The 18,368-nt window shown below is 40.6% G+C and overlaps 1 protein-coding gene across 4 annotated transcripts in view; it reads left to right on the top strand.

Moving 5' to 3' along the window:
* Window positions 1-18,368, top strand: part of GRM3 (glutamate metabotropic receptor 3) — a 288,383-nt gene that overhangs the window by 208,491 nt on the left and 61,524 nt on the right. For 2 of the 4 annotated variants that reach the window (XM_032187002.1, XM_032187010.1), the window contains one exon: window positions 12,328-12,436. The exons of 1 other annotated variant lie outside the window; for it this stretch is intronic. The gene's annotated coding sequence lies outside the window, so the exon portion shown is untranslated. The remainder of the gene's footprint in view (window positions 1-12,327; window positions 12,437-18,368) is intronic. One more of the 4 variants, XM_032187026.1, reaches the window with a different exon arrangement.

Here is an 18,368-nt window from a genome sequence, read left to right as displayed (position 1 = left end):
GATTATGTATCAACCTTCCTACTTCAAACTTCATTACAAAATTAATTAATTAATTAATTAATTAAAAAAAAAAAAAAAAAAGATGAAACAGAGCATTTGAATCTGAACTCCATTCCATCAGAAAATGTGCTACAAATTACAAATCAAGGATGGATAAAGGAAAGCTATTTGTTTAGAAACCATGGGACAAGATTGGTGCATGGATGAAGTTGTTTATTTTCTTATCTCTTTAAATTCACATCAGTGTTCTTTCAGTGTATTTTTCTGGAATTAGAAAAGGGATACATGTGTGTATCTTGCATAGCATAAGGGAAACATCTATGTTCCTTGCCTGGAACTGTTTCAAACAAACTACACAACAAATAATCAGCACGTGCACTTCACTGGGGAAAAATACAATGTCACAGGGCTCCAGCAAGCAGAATCCAGGATCTTTACCACGTCATCTACACAGCTACTGGGAACAGATGTGGCTGGCTATCTTTTGAGGGTCAGACACAGAGCACTTGCCTTGTGTAAAAACCTGGTAAATAATAAATCCAACCTTGCAAACAGTGCTAAACAGCTTGAGTTTTCAGATACCTCTGTGTGAATGATGAGGGAAAAATCAAGTCCACATAATCCACAGTGTTAAGCAGAAACAGCCTTATGGTAATCCTTAAACTATGAATTTCCAGAAGCTGGGAGCTTTTTTTAAAAACAAATTCATTCCACTAAATGTTTCCCCGTCCTTGTATTTTGTATGTTTTTGTACAGTTTAAGGAATTATGTAAAATACAAAGGGAGAGGACAAAGAAAAACAACCAAGCCTCCAAGTCCCTATAACAAGACAGTGGAGAAAGCAATCAGCCAGATTCATCATCTCCCATTCATCCAATTTAGAATTGCTGTAGGGCTGACCCTTGTAGCAAAGAAATACCTGCCAGCTATCATCCAGTCACGTTAGGTATTACATTCCCTCCCCATAGACCACCAGTGGCCAATACATTGATTTTACAATCAGTCCAAAAGCAACATCTTTAACACCACTCTGGATTATTGCCCCAGCTGTGACTCAGGGAACATTTCCTCTAACTCCTGTGTTTTCCTTGGAGACTTCTCCATCTAAACACTGATTGAGCTCAACCAGCTTTATCTTTTAAAATATTACAAGGTAATAAATCACATCTGGGGGAGAACAGGGCAGCTGTGTTACTGTGGTTTAGCAGGAAGGCCACCATACAGCAAAATGACAGCTTTCTACTTTCCACTCAGGCAGACACGTGCATGTACAAATTGTGCCCCAAGGTCAATAGCCAGGTTTCTTCCTGTGTTCACAAGCCCTGGGGATGATGGGGAAGGGATACAAGTGGCAGGGACACAGATGAAGTAACGGCTTTTCAAAATTAGCCTGGTTGTCACAGACTTCTCAAACAGGCCTTCAGCCTGTAGACACCATCCTTCATGGATAAGGCCTCGGTGACCTGCCCTGCGATCCTGCAGGCTGGAGGCAAGTAAGCAGCAAAGCCTGATGCTCAGTAACACTGCAGAGCAGCAGGGGACAACCCCATGAAGCAGTTCCCATGTTCAAAGCCACTCCAGCAGCTCCACCAGCTGCCCACCCCACATAGGCCAGTGTGTTGTGCTCCTCAGAGCACCTCTCAGACCACGACACTCATTGGGAAATACGAAACTTTGGAGACTTGGAACCAAACAGCAAGCCATTGGGTGACTTTTAGAGACTTCTATTCTGCAGACAAGAAATACCAGACAAAGCTGTGTTCTACAGCTGTTTCACTGCCAGGCTCATCATAGCAGGGCCTGGGACTCAGTGTCTAGGTGGTAGAGCCCTGCTTAGCAGGCCAGCTCTCTGCCAACAAGAGGAATCCTCTTCTAGGCATTGGCAGCCTGCATACAGCTGCTACAAGAGTTTCAAGGGAAATCTGGCCCTCTGCTGCCTGCAGCAATTTGTGCACATTTGCAGGTGTGACACGTTTGCTTCACATGACCTCTGGGAAGGCAAAAGCATTGCCTGGAAAGTGTGTCAGTGATACCACTGAGCACTTAGATTTTTGACTTCAAAGTGTTCTACCAACATTAATGAAGTAAGCTTAAAAATAAGAGCTGAAAACACCCTAATAACATGGAAATGTTGCCCTGGAATGAGAATATAAACAAGACAAGAATGCCATTATAAAATGAAGAGTTTTTTTTTCTTTTTTTCTTTCTTTCTTTTTTCTTTTTTCTTTAATGAGCTGGCTTTGCCCAACCTATTCTATACCTAGCTCATCTGTTAAGCTCAGGCCCCCCAGCCATTTTTTTTGATAGAACTGTTCTGTAAAATATAGCAATTTGAGATGTAAAATTTCACTTCCTGTGACCCTGCTGGCCTGGGAGAATATAGTACTCCATTTAGAGAGATTTTAAATTACTTCACTTATAACTCCAGACTATTTTTCAGGCTATGTAAATGTATGGTACAGAGTCCCTCAAAGAAAGCTTCAGTCCCTGCTTTGAAGTCCTGGGACTGAGGAACACAGCTGGGGTTTCTTCAGGAGCTTTGGACAGTCAGAGGTACAGTTTTCATCAGAAAGCACCGTCAGGACACACATAACTGTGAACAGAACAGATTGGTTTGAACAAAGCAGGCAAAATTGCCAAATAGGGGCATCTCTTAAGCAAGACTCCCATTGCTTTTAATGGGGTTAGGGTTATGCCTGCTGGAATGAATTCCCAGCTCTACGCTGAATTTGCTGTAGTAGAAATCCCTTAATCTCTCTGTGGTCCCTTCCCTCTGTGCTGTTTGCTATCTCCTCATCTGCAGATAAGGATGATACTAATGTCTGCCTCCATGGGTGTTATGAAAACTAATTAACTGAGCTTTCAGGGAAACTTCAGCAGAAAAGGCAAATTTTTCATGTGATGATGATGCAAATACATTCACATATATTTCCCCTCTGTAAAGAAGTAGATTTTGTATGCATAGAGACACAGATATATATATAAACCCTACCTAACACCTGCCACACCTTTCTCTACATCAAGGCTCTTCTCTTTGCCTTATCTTTCTGTTACAATCCTGCTATTTTTAAATGCTGGGCTTTATTCCAAGTCAGTGTGGGAATGTCAGGTAGGCAGCTGTTAAAAAAAAATAAGAAGAAAAAAAAAAAAGAGGAAGGAAGAAAAACGGAAGGAAGGAAAGAAGGAAGGAAGGAAGGCAGGCAGGCAGAGAATTTCCCTTCTCTTTTTTAATATCATTTTTGTTCTATAACCATTGTCCCTGCCAGTCAAAAAAGCTGTTTGGTTTTTAATGAAAAATCTGAGCACCAACAAATTGCAACCCTCCTTTTCAACACAGACATGCCCTTTGAATTTAATTATGCCTCAGGCAATGCATTATAGCAGACATGCGATAAGTGACACCGAAATCTTACAATAAACACAGCAAAAAATCTCTCAGTGGGAAAAAAAATAACTAGGAGCCAGATTTCCTCTTTGGGTACCAGCATCTGCCTGTTTTATCCCACCTGGGCCCCATGGATGCCAGGAGAGCTGCAGCTATATTTAGAGTCCCCATGGGACCCATCACTGCATGTCCCTTGGTCCCCTGCTCTGGAAGGTGTGCAGGATAACATTAACCCAGAGGAAGGGTGGAGAACCTACTCTGGGGCAGAGACATTCCTGGTGGGGTCACTTGAAGCACCCAGCAGGAGCTGAGAGGAGCACGAAGGAAGCAGAGGAGTCTGGGAGGGCTCCTTTCCTCCCAGGGTAATTTCTCACAAGCTGTGTCAACTATCCACAGTTAGACAAATACTTGAAATGTCAACATTTCCCATTTTGGTGGGGAGAGGCAGCACCCGTTACCTTTGGTTTTGTTGTCCTGGGAGCTGCAACAGCCAGTAAGAGGAGCCTGCCTGGGAGTTTTCTGAATGTTTGCAGAAGAAAAATTCTCTGGAAAACAAACACACATGGCCCTGCTGTAATGCAACACCAGGGTCAAGCTCTGTCCTTTTGCATCCTTCGGGATGCTAATATGGAGTAATGTAGTGCCCCTGTGTTATTTTGAGCCTCAGTGGTGGCCAGTAACTCCCAAGCAGCAGCAACTCTGGCGGTACACAGCGAATGCACCTGTGAATTATCTGGGTGCAAAGCATTTGTATGTATTGGGAGACAACAGTCACTGATGCCTTCTGATTGCTGGTGGGCAAATACCAAGACAAATTCCACCTAACCTCGAAAGTCATGCTGCTATAACCACAAAATGAAGCAATTGCAATCCTGCCTGGGAGACTCATTCTCTCAAAGTGGTTGTATTTGACCTGATCTTTGCCTTTCATCCCTTTTCTCTGCTGTACAGGTAACTTGGCTCACTGGCTTTATAAGAGAAGAGAATTTTTTTCATTGTAAATCAGATATAGCTGTTCACATCTGAAAACCCTTGCTTATATCAGGGAACTGGCTTCTTTTAGTGTGCAGCTGTCACAAGCTTCTGCAGCAACTGTTTTCATTGAAGTTTTAAAGGCGAGAGGCAGATAGTGCTTTACAGAAGAGAGGGCTGGGATGCGCAAACAAGTTATTGGGGTTTAATGTGTTTCTGTGCAGCAGCTGAGCCACATGAGCCAGCTGAGTTCACATCTTCAGCTTGAGGTAAACAGAGGATTTCAGCTACACACGTCACCATGACCTGCTAAGGTTTCTTGCCAGGTATTCACAGTAAATTGTTCCCTTTCTTGAGCACAATAACTCCATCACATAACCGAGTCCTCCAGATACTTAAATGTTTAATTCCTTATTTCACCACTAGCTTGCCTTGCAACCAAGGGTCATACCACCTCTTTACGCTTCAAACTTCAGGTGTAAAATGGATGTAACAGGAATGCTCAGTCAAAAGGGTGTTGTAAAGCACAAATGCAATAAAGCCTGTGAGGTGTGGAGATATCCCGGACACCTCAGCTGGTCTGAGGAACGTTTTACACACACCTTTCTGCAAAGAGGAATCAGAATAGCCCTGCTTTGCTTTTAGTCATTCACAGTGCTCCTCACTATTTATACAGCTGTGGAGCTGACAAATGTTTTAGAGTCTTCTCTTTTGCTGCAGTAAATAGAAGTCAACTGAGTTGTGCTGCTCTATGGGAATCAAAAATCCAGCCCACTACGCTGCTTGTTTTAATGAGAACCTGCAAGTCACAATTCTCGTACCAACATATTTCTGAGAAGTACACCAAATGGAAATCTGGTGATTTATCAAGCTTTAATCGGTTTGATATAATTCCATAAATTTTGCACCCGAAGGTCTCAGATTGCTGTCCCGGTTACCTGTGCATAAAGCTCGCTTCTGGCAAATGATAATTAATTCTTAAACTTCATAAGCGTCTGAGTTTCAGAGCCCCCAGAGCACATTTGTATGAAGATTAGACATTGTTTCTTTTCTCCTGCTCTCTTTGAAGTCTTCCCTTCAAAGATTGCAGCTTGCTGTTCAGGCTGCAGAGAGCTTCTCCTGACAGAGACTGCTTTTCCCTGTGCTCACAGAGGCTTTGGGTCTGACGCTGCACTCCCTTACTCCACTGAAATATACAGAGAGATGCCAGCACCGCCTCGCTGCCGGCAGGGAGGAGAATCAAGCCCTTTGCCAAGCGCGTCAAGTGAATTGCTCACCCCCTGTGGGGGAAATTTACCACATAACAACGCAGTAATTGATATTGATGGTGCACGTGGTTCACATTTCATTTTTTCAGACACTTGTTTTCAGGGTTGTGAGAAGTCAGGTTGCGGTGATCAAAGGTCGAAGCCTTAAGTTCCCTGTAAAACAAGTTCCTCGGGGCTATGCTTAATGTGAAAAGAAATTAGCGGTGAGATTTATACCAGGCACATAACTAAGCTAAAACAGACCAAAGACATTAAATTACAAGAATGAGACACTTCTTATTTACATCCCTGCAAACTGTAAGCAATTGCTCCAATGCTAAACAAATGACCTCCTCCCCAGTTTTACATGGAGTAGGAAGAATCTGGCCCATAACAAACACAGCTGAACTCTGCTTTCACACCTTAGATGAACTTCTTACTTCTCTCTCTTCAAGCTGCGTTCTTCTTGATCTTGTCATGAAAGAATATTTTGCAGCTTCTTTTCTAATGGGAAAAAAAAAGTGCAGTCAAGAAGTGTTTTTGTCTTTTTGTATTCTGGGGAACTTTTTATGTCAGATCATTATAGGTTGTGGAGGAAAGGAATGGAAAGGAAAGGTTCCTATTATTCAGTTTATTTTTATTATTATTATTCATTTTATTATTATTATTTATTTTCCGGTTTCATATATAGAATAGAATAGTTCATTTGGAAGGGACCTACAAATATTATCTAGTCCATCTGCCTGATCTCTTCAGGACTAACCAGAAATTAAAGCGTATCACTGAGGGCATTGTCCAAGTGCCTTTTGAACGTGACAGGGATGAGGCAATAAACACCTCACTAGCAAACCTGTTCCAAAGTTTGACCACCCTCACATTAAAGAATTTTTTCCTAATGTTTAGGACCTCCCTGGCACAGCTTTGTGCTGTTCCTGTGTGTTCTGTCATCAGTTACCAGGGAAATTGGCCAGCACCCCCCTCTCTGCTTCCCCTCCTCAGGAAGTTGCAGAAAGCAGAGAGATCACCTCTTGGTCTTTTCTTCTCCAGACCAGAAACCCAAGAGCCCTCAGCCTCTTCTCACAGCATGTGCCTTCCTGCTCTTTACCAGCTTTGTTGCCCTCCTCTGAATGTTTTCAAGGACCTTAACATCCTTTTTATAGTTTGGATAAACTATCCCCATTAGTGAGAAAACAATAAAATGAAACAAAATAAAATAAAACAAAACAAAACAAAACAAAACAAAATAAAATAAAATAAAATAAAATAAAATATAGGGTGACACCTTTATAATTCAGAAATCATAAGGTTGATTCAATAACATATATAGGAGGACTCCAGGGTCACAACGTTAAACAACACAACTCTCCATGTATTCCCATGGCTACCAGTACTCTAAGCTGTGCTCCCTCAGTGGCCACTTACCCTCCATGCCATCTGTGAGAAAGTCACTGTAGAGGTAAATAAAGGTTGCACCATCCAGATGAATCCTTCTAGATTAAATTTCTACTCAATGTAATCACAGTAATGTTCCAAAACACTGGGAAACAACAAGCAATGTTTTACAGTGTGGCCAAAACTGACACCTTACAGTCGGCATCAACAGGGTTTTAGCCAAATCACTGCAAGTCACTGCAGAAGCCATCACACTGATCTTATGTGGCTCTATGTTCAGTGGCACAAGTGGTACTTAATTCAAGAAGTGTCTTGCTCATTAGCAGATATCTTTAAAAGAATGTTATCATTAAATCTCTGTTAGACGTGAGGAAGTAGAAGTGCCAGACAATTGAAGTGCTTTGCTCAAGTCATCAGGACCAGTGACAGAATCAGCAGTGGAGCGTGGAGTCCTCACACATCCTATCTTTGAACCATCCCTTATGTTATATTGCTTCACAATTTACTTTCCTAACAGATCGAGTCTTTCTCAGTACTCCTAAGCACTCTTGAGTGTTTGAGTGTCATTTCATAACACACTGCCTGGTGAAGAAAATGCTTCTACCTCCTGTGAGTCTTTTTCTTTTCTTTTTTTTTTTTTTTTTTTTTTTTTCTCCACAAAATTCAATGTGCAGACCTGAAATTTCTTGAAAATCGTGGTCCAGGCACCACAACCCTCCACCACCCACCTTGAGCATGCACAGCACCATCCCATGGTGGCCCAGGGGCCACCATCCAGATGAAAAAGAGCCAGGAGAGGAGGTTTATAGCTGAATGCCTTTGCCCAGGGGAAAGCAGGCCAAAGAATACAAAATGTCGGCAGAGGGCATGTTGCCCTTGATTGAGTGGAGAAGGGCCCCCACTGGCTGGAAACCCAGAATTACAACAACAACAAGAAAATTAGTAAGGCTTGCCAGCTGGGGAGAGACATCTGGCTAGTGATCAGAGGGGCCTGTGAGTCAATTAATCCATCTCTGAGCTGGATTAGCACATTGAAACATGCTTCCCTTCACTGCTGCAGAGCGACCTGTTGAATGAGATGTAAAGATGAATGGAACTAAAGAAATTTCATTTAGATAAAGAAAAATGGCTCTGAAGTAGTGGGTGGGTGGTTTTTACATGCGCTAAAAGAATTAAGCACAGCTCAGAGAATTTAGGGCATGGAGCAGCCATTTGGATATAAAAGCTCTTAAATTTAATATATGCTGATTTTAAAGTTAGTATCTAGATATCTTCCTATTTTTTTCATGTTTGTAGCATACCCAGGATGGAAGATACTGCAAACACAGATTAGGACAAATAACTCTTCCAGTCCATTCATCCACAGCTTTGTGTATTTCTGTAGGAGCTACTCCTGCTCTCTTTTGCTATGAAAATGCTGTTACTCAAGGACATCATCCCACATTTAGCCCTGAAGAGACTGAGACTCGGTTTCCACCTCCTCTGTCTGCAGATCAACAGGACATGGTCTCCTTAGATGGTTTTCAGATCATCAGATATAGGACTTGGCAGAACCTCGTTGGTCACTGAGTTCAGTTTGTTCTGTCAAGAGCCATCAGGCCCTTAGTTCCCTCTTCAATTTTGACTTTTCTCTATTTTGGGGGGCTATTATTCCTGCTGTTAGAAGGCTTTTCCAAAACTTTATTCCTTTACAGTTTAGAATCTTCTTCATAATTTCTAATCTCTGTTTATTCAGACCCAGATTGTACTCACACATTCTTGTACCAGAAATGCCTTTAAAGTCTGTTCTCCCTCCTGAGTACTCAGCTCCCTGAGGTGTAGAGAGAGAGCTATCAAAAACTTCAGCTTTTCTTTTACTCATCTAAATAAGCGAAGCCACATTACTCTCCTCCCCTAAACCAGGTTCACCAGTCTTCTGATTATTATTCTTGTCTTTTTCTGCACCTGTTCCTATGAGATTTTTTTTTTCATATTTATACACAGATTATGCACAAGCTTAAAATGATATCTTGTGCAATGGCACCAGCATCCCTTTGCATCTACAGAAAATACCCTCTCTGTCTATACCCAAGAGTTCGCATTCATTGATTCCATTGCTTCATGCACCCAGTCTCCTCTGTTGTTTTCAGCTAAGAAGCTTTTGGATTGTGGAAAGCATTAATAATATTTTGCTAGCACCTGGAAGATTAACACTGAAAACCTCTTAGGAAGAGATGCATGGCAGTGTTTTCATCCAGGAGAGGATGCCCAAGAACAATCTTGATGCAGCTATCAGCAAAGCAAATTCAGTACTAGGATACATCAGGCAAGATTTCTCCAGCAGAGGACTGTCTTTGTGTGTTACTAATAATCTAAACAGTGGCAGTGAAAAGACCTAGATGATATAAGCTGCCCATACAAAAAAATTGGAATGGTTCGTGACATGGTTCTGATAACAATCACTGAGTTCTCTTGGCATATGCACTGTCCTAAATAATTCCTAGACTTGGGTTGGGACTTGGCAAATGGTGGAGACCATTCACCACAAGTATTTTTCAATGTGGGCACCCTGTTTTAGTGGCTGAAAGAGGCTAGCTGTGTGTGGATGCACTATTGTAAGCCTACTGATCTCATTGCCTCAGAACGTCCCCAGATAAATTTAATTTATGAGACTAGACATGGTTATTGATGCTAGCACACAGGTCCTCATCTGAAGGACCGACAGCACACAGTTCTGATCATCTGTATTCATGTCAGAGGAGCTCTAAGGTTGCAACTATAGCTCTTAAGCAAAGAGTGACAGAGCATCCACCTGAATGTGATCATCCATATCATTTAATTGCTACCTGGCCCTTGATTTTTTTTGCCAAGAAAACTTACCCAAGACAACTCCTGGAAAGGGGCTAGAGACTGGCTCAGCCCCAGCAGCGTTCACAACAGGCTGCTGGGATGTGACCATCCAGTTCTGGAGATTTTGGCTTTAAAGGCAGAGCACAGCTGTGCCAGGTGGCATCCTGGCCAGAGAGTGGTCCCTGGCCCATCCTATTTGCTAATATATTTGCAGCCAAACTAGATAAGATGCAGAAAAGATCTATTTGGTTGTTCAAGGGAATGCAGAATTAATTCCATAAAAGAAGGTAAAAGAGATTTTGAATGCTTTTGAAAATTCCCCTTTATACTCAAAGACAGTTTTATGTACAGAAATTGCACATAGCCCCTGGGAATTTGGTCCCGGATTCCTTTAACTGGAACATCCCAAATGACTTCAGCTGTCATAGGCCATGTTGTCTGAGAGACAGTGAGCTTAGACACAATATTCACCTTCAAACAGATGCATTGCTTCTCTGGGAGGCAATGACAATTGTTGAGCATTATTTCCTTCCCAATAAATATGAAAACTCCACAGGCAGCAGTCAAAAGAAATTTACTCTCCTTCAAGACATTTCATATGAATGCCATTATTTCCTCTATACCTCTGCTGTCTCGTGTCTCAAGGAGAGTGCCAACATGGATAAATTCAGGGCTTATCCCTCTGAAATATAAAGTGGCCTAGAGTAATGAAAGACCAAACCCACAAACATCTGTATATAACCAGGGTCATATCAGGTTTGCAGATATCCGGTCCCTGTTGCTACTGTGTCACTAAGTGTTTGTCGCCAGCTATTGACTCTTATCCAAAACAGATGATGAGGGAAGGATTTGTTCTCTGGATGTTTGTATAAAGCCTAGTGCAGTGAGTGTTTTGCCAGGTTAGGACTCCAACTTAAACATCAACATTGTGCTTAAACCACAGTATTTCTCTTAGATTCAGGTATTTTATCTGTGGAATCAGGGAATGGCTGAGGAGTCTTTTCTTTAAAGAAAGACAAAATTGGTCTCCAGTTTGGTACATATTCAGCTGCAGGCATGTACAGAGTGTACATGTACCTGTACAGAGCCAGTCTGGTCTCTTTTCTGAGGGTCATGATTTTTGCTGTGTGTATGTGCAGTGACATGTTGAGCACTGTGAACCAGGTGCTAGTGACCTAGGATTGATATTACAGGTGCTTCTCAAATGTGTTTATCCTCTTTCATACTCAGAATTCTCAAATCAGAGCAGAACAAGCTAGCAGAAAGTGTTAATCAACACATCAAAATGCAAAAAGAGTCTTCTCTTCCCAAACCACTAGCCACTGTTAGCAGCTAGCATCTCACATGAGCATACAAATCCCAGGTGCCAAATGTTTCTAATTTTTACAGTTTTGAGATATGTGTATACTCCTCGATTCATTCATTTTGTGGTTGTGTTCAATCAATGTATGTTCTAAGACCTCTTGAATAATAAATCACAAAAGCAATCTAGTAAAACAGGTGATCATAAATAGATATATATGCTTGAAAGCAAGATAGAAATTTAACAAGAAATACAAGGTAGATATGAATAGAACAACATCTGAGTTTATGGTCTTTTCTTTGCCTTTATAAATATAGCCCAGCTGAGTCTCACAGCCCATCAGTGGGATGAAAGCATTCCAACTAGTCTCACATCACCAGTGGGGAATATGGGACTTAGAGGGATGAAGAAATGTCCCTACAGTCACACTTGGTACAGAACCATGAATTCAGCTGAGATTTCCTGATCATCAGCTCATAAGTTAACAATGATGAGAGAAGAGAGTGAATTAGGACTGCTCTAGGAGCATGAAATAGCTCTAAATTTCCCTTGGCAGCCATCAGACTATCCATGTTCCTTCAGTACAGCACAGCAAGATGACCAAGGAAATATAAATACAATCAAGATCATTTTCACCCATCTACCCTCTGTCAGCTGTAACCATACAGGTGTTCACCCATAGCAATGGCCATCTCAGAAATAGGAAGCTCCTCATTCAAGAAGGAAAGGCAAAAAAAAAAAAAAAAATTTAAACCTACCTGCAAAGTGACCTGACCTTACACTTGTGTGTAAGGGGGGCTCGGTATTATAAAAATAAAGTGTTGTTAAAGCAGAGATTATTAGCTTGTTTACCAGCATGTCCACATGAAACTATGGGAATAATAAGGAAGTATTTAAAACAGATTGGCTGCCTCATTCAGATGTCTCAAGGAGCTGATCCAAAGTGCTTTAATGACACCCAGGAACTCTAAAAGGCACTGGAGCAGGCCCATCAATTTATAGAGCTAGTAGGAGCTGAGCTGTTAGTGCCTTTGCATGACATCCTGTAAGAGAAATGCTGGCATTTGGCTTACTCAGGAGAGATTTCACCATCTGTTATTTTAGAGAAGCAATAATGAGAGAAAAAACAAATAAGCAAAAACCCCTAATGCTCTGTCACCATTTCAAATTTAGTGAGGTCTTAAAATATTCCTGCACAGGTAGAGGATTTTGCTGGAGGAGAATCAGCACAGCAACGGGCACAATTACATCCAAGTTTCCTGCGTAAGATCTGTCAAGCAACTCCTATCATCCCGTCTGTAAGTGAGTGTGAGTAATGGGTTTTATTTAAATTCATGTGGCATTTACTACCTACACCCAGACAGATAATGGACAGACAGCAGAACAATGATCAGCAAGTGGCTATCACTTAATTCATGTTTTATTCTGCAGTTTGCCTGCCTTCATCTGTCTTCCCTTCTGAACAAGTAAGCACATTCCTATGAATTCACTGCAAGTTTTATATTTTCCAAGCAAAATCATGGCAGTGATAAAAATAATAATAGTAAAAAAAAATCCCACTGTATTTGTTTCCAAAAGTGTTTTGTTCCATACATACAAGTTTATCTTTCTGCAGTTGGATTTCTTATCCCCACAGACACAGTCATCATCTGAACTTCCTAGGCAGCAAACACAACACTTAAGGACTCTATTTTCCTTATCAAAAACAATAGGTACTAAGCATGTTGATAAGGGCAGAACATCCTAAGAAATATTGAAATAATCTGTTGACTTGCTGCAGTTCTATTGATTTCAGAAACAGAAAGAGAATATGCTGAACAGGAGGAAAAAAAAATAATTAAATAGCATCACGTGAATGCGGTAGTAAATCATCCCACATACTCTCATCACTGTCAGCTTCCTGCAGGAAGAAAATATGCGTTCAGCCCTAAAACTACCTCCTTTCAATATGAGTATCGCTACGCATTCATTTGCTCCAGCTATCTGAATTCCTTTGGGTTTAGTGAAGCTGTCAAAACCTTACAAGTGTGGATGCTGTTGTGTAAGTAAAATTAATGACTCTTTTTCTGCTTCCCATATTTTAAAGCTTTAAATGAATCCTATTGCTGGGGGAAAAGTCATGAAGAGCAGAGGGGGCTGTCAAAATGGAACTGTAAATCTTTCAGCTTTTAAATTCTTAGACCTGATTGACCTCACAAAGGTTCTTCAGACCAGCATTTGTCTTGGTGTTGTAAAGCAAGCAAACTGTCTTTACCCAGGCTTGAATCCCACTTCACAATCTGTTGGAACTAGCTAGGGTATGAGGCTCAAGTGGAACACTCCAGTCAAGCAAGTGAACATCAAAAAACAAACAAAAACATTTACATTTGCAGAAGTATTATCCATATTTATAGTCTGTCCTTTGAGTGCGTGTAAATGCTGGAGCAAGGGAAGGTAATGTGAACATAGTTGTAAGGCAATTATTACATAAAAGTGAAATATGTGAACAGTGAATAGCAATAATAACTGGTGCTTGCCAGAATGGTGTGTGCTGAGGCTTTAGTTGATGCTTATCATGATTTGGGGTCACAGATAGAGTTGTTTGGAGAGAGGGTTTCCTCTGTGCCCTGATAGCCCCTGCATATTGGGAACTGCACCTTGAGCTCTAGTTTGGCTTTTTTCAGGGCTCTGGGGAGGACTTTCCAGCAACCCTCTGCTTACAGCTGCAAGATGAAGGCTGTTTATAGAAAGCAGTGTCAGCCTGCCAAGCACCACTGACTACATGCTGTCTGTCTATGCCAGTGGCTCTATCCCAGGGTAATTTAAACTCAACTCAACAGAGGTTATTGACACCCTCATATTTCAGCTTAGCCACCCTAAGCTCCCTCACAGCCATTAGAAAGACTGTCCAGAAAGCACTTTGGAACAGAAGCCAAATCCAGGAGCTCTGAAAATCCTGTGAAGGAACCTGCTTGTGCCCAGAAAGGAGAGGGAGCCCTGGGAAGATGGCTAGGTTGTATACTCACTGCCTAGACTACCATTCACTGGTATATACATGTAATATAATATTATAATATCCTATATACTATATATAGTATATAGCACATTACAAGCATTAACTCTTAGGACACACCCACATAGTCAAAAAGTAATATTATCCCTGTTTTATATAGGCACAGAGAGGTGAGCCAAAGACAGAGTTGAGCCTGGAACCAAGTTTCCGAGTGCTGTTTTACTTACTAGACTGGACCTCTTCCAGAGAAAGGAGGAGGAATGTTTATGTCACATTGTGAGCCAAAGCCCAAAGCCTATAGAAAGATTCTCATGGATTTTAATGAGTAGACTGCAGAAAATATGGGGTGAACATGAACTTTCCTAAGAGATTTGTGGAAGTCAGTCTTTAAAGTAGGGATTACCTTAAAGTCAGAAAATACTGAAGGGTACCTTCATAGAAAATGCCAGGATGTTCTCTCTCTTACAAAAGGAAAATGGATATTCTGGGCACTTTTCTTCTGATCTAACACTGTAGAGCTCTCTCCTCTTGGTTCTGCTATGGGCACTACCCCAGTGGAATTCAGCATCTTTCTGGAAAAAACAGCTTTATGAAGCATTGGTGAAGTGGCCAAGGTGATGTGATTAAGTGAAACATTTGTAAAGAGCGATGGGAGATAAATCACTGTTTCTGGGAATAAAATGAAACATGAGATAATGAAGACCTCAAAAAGAATCTTGGTACCCAAAATAGTGTCTACTTTCCCCAACCATATTGGCAGGAACCACTTCTTCCTACACTCCTGCATTGCAGATGGACGTGGCTGTACTGAAGGTAACAACACCTTTCTGTCCCTAGCTCCTTGGTCTCTTCATTGTTCTTTAATGCCAGTGTTTCCTGAGTATTAGATCCTGGCACTGGGAAAGAAGTGCCTTTTTCTTTGCTTCCTCTGCCATTGATTCACAGCCATGCTTTTTCTCCTCAGCTTCTCACTGTTAAAACATAAGGGACGGTACTTATCCTCAGCTATAAGGTGATTTTTAAGTAGTAAAGAAATAAAAAATATTATTGCTTATTAGTTCAGGTAGTGGAGCGGAGAGAACTGTCTAAAGCTCGTTAAAACAATATTTCTGAATGGAAATGTTAGGTGTTTAAAACAGAAGTAATGAAAGGAAAATGAGGTGTGTGGCAGGTTTCCTTCCATGTTGTCTTGCTGAGCCACCTGGGAAACTAGCAGTTCCTGAGTGAAAATCATGCCATTGCTTTAAACTCTCAACATGCACTGAAGCACAGCTAATGCTCTACTGTAATTGTTTCCTGACTGTTGAAAGCAGCCAGAAAGCCCACATGCATACATACTTATATATGCTCATTGCTACTCTTAGCCTGATGGAAATTTTATAAATTGCTTACCCTGTCTGAAACAGTGTTGCTTGCAACCAAACATCAACACATTGATTTGAGCAACAGATCTAGGAGTTGAAAATGGGTTATGTGAAACAGCAGGCTTAACAGCTGAAAGCATCAAAGCTCCCAGCCTCCATGCTGACCAGCTGATGAGTTTTTAATTCCTTCTCTGTGGCTCCTGAGATGCAACAGACAAGCAGGGATGAATTTGGAAACTACTCCTGTTGACCTTTATGTATTAATGAAGAAAATTTGCACCTTCTGCCAAAAATGGAAATAATCAGTTGGTGTACTGATATGGAGCTCTAACAGTCATTTAAACATGGTACATGTACTCATTTTGCAGATCTATTTTTCTCCTTATTGAAGATGTTTACAATGAGGACCCACCCACACTTGCTGCAGGGGGCATCAACATGCATCTGTCAAAAATTATTTTTTCACTTGTATGTATGTCAGGTAAACTGTTGTCCCAGACAGTAAAAGCAGTTGTGTCCATATTCCTGAAGACAAGATCTAGTTCTACAACACCTACACATACATTTTCAAAATCTCTGACTTACTCTTCAGAGAAAGGCTTTCTTACTATACCTATTCTAATTCAATAGACTTTGCACTAGATCCATCAAATAAGAGAGGGAAGGAGGAAAGAATTTAATTTTTCCACTTGAAAAATTATGGATCTGTATTTCATTCCTATGTCTTCCCACATTACATGTTTAATGTCTCATGTTTAATTTAAGATATTAACTGGTTTTAAACAAGATTCTAAGATTCAGTTAAAGTACAAAATTTTGTTATTCATTCAGAATGAATGAATTATGCTGAATATCTGGAACAAGAGAACAAAATGATTTTAATGTTAACAATGGGCCAGATCCATAAAAAAATAACTACAATAACATAATTGGAATGTTTCACCAGATTCCAGTGAGCATGATGATTATGCTCCTAGCTTAAAACAGGATGTGTGTACAAGAGAATGCATATTTCAAGCCTATAATGCTCCTGACTCAGTGAACCAGAGTCAGTCAAAGGTCTCATATTGACTCTAATGAATGCTGAATGAGCAACAGAAACAAATTCTTAAATTCAGCTTGAAAAAATTATGAGTTTTATCCCAACCTAAGAGACCCTTTCAGTGGTGCCTGTTCCTAAATTTGTCAAACATTTCCATCACGTGATTCTCTGAAGAGCATGAGTTGAATGGAAAGGTTGGATGTGGTCTTTGTGAGGTTCAGTTTAAGGTGAGCTGAGAGTGGACTGAGGGTGAGGTTTACAGGGTGAGGGTGAGGTTTTCAGACAGGTTTTACGTAAGAGCACTGTTTTGTCATTTTATAAGTGTGTAGCAAGCTTTTATTCCAAAAGCAAATGCTGTTGCTTATGCTATAAAACAGGGCACCGAAAGTGAGGACAAGAGGCATTTGGTCAAGACTTTTACTAAACCTCTGAGAATATCCCGAAGCTGGTCTGTTACCAGCCCTTCAAAATAATCACTGCTTACACGTGCTCAGGAAAACCCTCTTAAGAGCCCAATAGCTAAAGACTTTAAAGAATCTGTCCTCATTCAATGTATTTGAGCCTCTCAGCTCTTCTAGTGCCATCTAGAATAATCTCACACAACAGAGAAGGAGCTTGCATTGCTTCACAGTGTCTGCTTGGGACCCCTTTATCCATTCAGAGAATGACAAGAGCACAGAGGCAAAGCCAGGATTTTGGTGCAATTGGTGTCCTCAGCCATGTTGGGGCTGACAACCAGAAGGGTGTTGTCTCTGTTATCAATGAAATCAGTTATAATAAAATAAAAGTAAAAAAAAAGCAAAAAAAAAGGAAAAAAAAAAAAAAAAAGGAAAAAAAAGGAAAAAAAAAAAGGAAAGGAAAGGAAAGGAAAGGAAAGGAAAGGAAAGGAAAGGAAAGGAAAGGAAAGGAAAGGAAAGGAAAGGAAAGGAAAGGAAAGGAAAGGAAAGGAAAGGAAAGGAAAGGAAAGGAAAGGAAAGGAAAGGAAAGGAAAGGAAAGGAAAGAAAAGAAAAGAAAAGAAAAGAAAAGAAAAGAAAAGAAAAGAAAAGAAAAGAAAAGAAAAGAAAAGAAAAGAAAAGAAAAGAAAAGAAAAGAAGAAACACCAAAAAAAAAATGCCACTGAAATGATAAGGGCACCCGAAGTGTCTTAGAGTGGATGAATAGATTGAGAGAAAAAGGCTGCAGACATGAGGAGCAGAAAGACTTGAAAGAGGAGCCTGAGAGGATTATGACTGGGAACAAGGAGTGGGAAAAGTCTGAGAGCTGATAAAGGATGGAGCTGAGCAGTGATCAGTGCAGGGAGCAGCTGACAGATTGACGAAATGAAACTGTTAGCATCTGCAAATCTATTGTAAAAAGTAAACATTGTACATACAAGAATCCTAGCTACAGGGTACCAAGTTAACTACCAAGTTCGTGCTGGACAAACTTGGGCATGCTGTAAAGATAATAAGAGCATTTATCTGTCATGAATGTAAGCTTATAGATTGATAGATCATTTGATCTCTGTGACTGTATTATGGATTTGCCATTAGCTTTCATCTTTAGCCATGCTGACAGAATCAAAAAACATATTTATTACACTTGGTTGGTTTTAATTGACTCTGCATTTTCCCGTGAGTAGAGTTGGAATACAGATAAGCTGCAAAAGATACTGACAATCTTCCCCTTTTTTCTGGTTTATTCATATTTTTCAAAAAACAACCTGAAAAGCATATCACAGATGCATTCTTCTGTAAAAGCATTATGTAAGTTTTGAAGGAGAATAAACTAGCATTAGCCATATAAGAGAGAAATGTGCTGTAAAAAAAAAAAAAAAAAAAAAGGCTTATCCTCTGGGCTCA

This window comes from Aythya fuligula, chromosome 1 (genome assembly GCF_009819795.1).
Source record: "Aythya fuligula isolate bAytFul2 chromosome 1, bAytFul2.pri, whole genome shotgun sequence".
NCBI lineage: Eukaryota > Metazoa > Chordata > Aves > Anseriformes > Anatidae > Aythya > Aythya fuligula.
Note: the sequence above shows the minus strand (reverse complement) of the source record. Positions and strands in the feature narration are given on the sequence as shown.